The 2,500-nt window shown below is 38.4% G+C and overlaps 1 pseudogene; it reads right to left on the bottom strand.

The window, feature by feature from the left end:
• LOC138052507 (dynein light chain Tctex-type 5-A-like) overlaps positions 1–2,408 on the bottom strand; it is an 8,543-nt pseudogene extending 6,135 nt beyond the window's left edge.
• Between the last annotated feature and the right edge of the window lie 92 nt (positions 2,409–2,500).

Here is a 2,500-nt window from a genome sequence, read left to right as displayed (position 1 = left end):
AGCAATTTGAGCTTGTCTGGCCTATCGGTTGAAAGGGGAACTGGGACCGATGCAATCCTTATTTCCGGTGCGTCCAGTCCTGTAGCGGCGACAAACAACGCACTCTTCCCCGGTTCCCCCTTCCCTAACAAAGACCCCATGACGAAAGAAAATCGACGGAACCATGGAAATAACTTAAAAATACATGTAATCGATCTTAGAGACCAACTGTCCAAGTCATGACTCTGGTAATGTTACCTTTTTAAAAGAAAATATAAAAATATGCCGATTATGCTAGCAGTGCTACTTTTATAAAAAGTACAAGTACTACGCTCATTTTTCCAAATTATTCCATAACTTATTCTAGCACAGTGACAATCGATAAGGGCCTATGCTCTTTCGATGAATCGAAACTGCTCTTTTCGCCAGGCTGCTTAATGTAGCCTATACAAACATTCAGATGCAACCTCTAAAGGAGGAAATCAGATACTTGGGTGGTACCTTAACACATCCTATGCGAAGGGAGTGGCTGTCCGGATTTAAAATAATAAACGTTGCAAATTATAAGATTGCACAAAAAAATTGTAAATTTAATTTATTTAGGAATCAAAAAATGTGATTGACTTTTAAAAAACGAACCAAAAGTGGGGTGGCTAGCCTTTCATCTGTTTCTTGGTGTCTGGATACCCCGATGAAGCACTCGCAATCGTTTTTGATATATTACATCCATTTAGAAATCACTGCTGATCCTTGCAATCTGACTGGCTCTCAGCAGTGCGATTTATTCCCAAACAGCACTATTTTTTGCTCTAAATCGCACCATTTCCCCAGCCAATGAGAAAGGAACACTAAAACAAAACAGTCAATCAGATTTCAAGGCTTGTTCAAGGTAATCAATCAAACTGCAGGAAAATGAAAGAAACTGCCATTGAGTGGCGAATTTTTCAACTTTTGTTCCCAACTAGATCAATATAATATTGGTGCTGACTAACATCCTGTATTTTAGCGATTAAATAATTATTGTATGATTTCTAAATGGATGTAATAAAATGTTCATTGAACTTCGTGTCGTGCAATTTTCGTCTGAAATCATACTTGTGATTTCAAATCGAACTCGAGCTGGGGGCTCGTTCCATTTTGAAATCAGGCACACGTATGATTTCAGACCAAATTGCACTCCACTCAGTTCAATTACCATTATTTATCATTACTACTTGCAATAACTAAAATATGGGAGAGTGGCAGAGCACTGAATAAGTTTTTTATGATCGTACAAGAGATTTTTCAGATTTTTGCTTACTTCTTACTATACTTGTAATGAGCAGCGGAGGAGAAGATGTTTTTCCATTTTCACCAGCGGGTGCAGTAGGTGGAGAGAATTATAGAAAGTATCCAATGCTCTGTATGCAACTGATATCACCGAAAACTAAATTTGCCCTTTTCCTCAGAAGCTGGGAGTAAGCGGTCAATCCTTTCACTCAACATCGACATTTTTGATCCTGCAGACCAGTTCCAACACGTGACCATGTCGCACTGATCGGCAGGTACAGTTGCATGGTACAGGACCACCAACATCGATATCGTATCCGCGCCAGTTGTGACAACTTTCAAAGGGATATTTGCATTCAAGTTTGAAGCGAACTTGAATGTCAACTCAGTCAGACGTTGGCCGGTTTTAAGTTGGGCATCAAAACTGCATTTTTTTGTCGATTGAAGGTCTTCCTGGTATTCTGGAGCCTAGCAATTTTCTTTTAGATCGTCAAAATTTGCCATTTCAGCGAACCGACAGCAACCACCAATGATTTCGTTAAGTAGACATTTTTGAACCCAAATACAAACAACAAGTAATGAAATGAAAAACAAGGAATACACTATCAAGAGATGCCTATTTCTACAAATTCTTATCATTTGCGTTCGTTAAATCACCTGGAGGAAAGTGAGTTGACATTCCTAACGGCACTTTGTTCAATATACTGTGGCAAAATGACGAAGTTTTAGCCAAAGACAAGCGGAATGTTCATATATAAGTTGACCTGTTTATCCTTCAGAAACTTACGATAATTCCTGCTGTAATTCAAATGCATGACAACCCAGGAATTGTAAGAAATTTGTTGACGTTCTTGCTTATCCTGGATATCTAACCAATTCGCACGAGAGCTGTTTTAGAAGTGTGGAAATTTCGAATTTCATGATCATTAGTTTGCCGCCGTATCCTTTTGACTAAATTTCTGCGAAATCTCTAAAATACTTACCAAAAACTGCCCCTTTGCTTATCTGTTATGCAAAAAATGAGAAGCTTTCTTAGTTGTTCACTCGTCTGGCAATCGACTGAACATGGAGCTCATATTACAAATAGACGCAGATAAAAACGAGACGAGACCATTTCGTTTACAAGACACGTAATTCTTCGTAACGGATAATTCCATTGACAGATGTGTCACTTACGCAACGTTCTTGCTTAAACAAAAGTCGTTAATGGTTCGCTTTAATTATCATTTCAATAAGACAATTATATCGCATT

The sequence above is a fragment of the Montipora capricornis genome, chromosome 6 (assembly GCF_036669925.1).
Source record: "Montipora capricornis isolate CH-2021 chromosome 6, ASM3666992v2, whole genome shotgun sequence".
NCBI lineage: Eukaryota > Metazoa > Cnidaria > Anthozoa > Scleractinia > Acroporidae > Montipora > Montipora capricornis.
The sequence above is the reverse complement of the archived record's forward strand: the minus strand, read 5'-3'. Positions and strand labels throughout refer to the sequence as shown.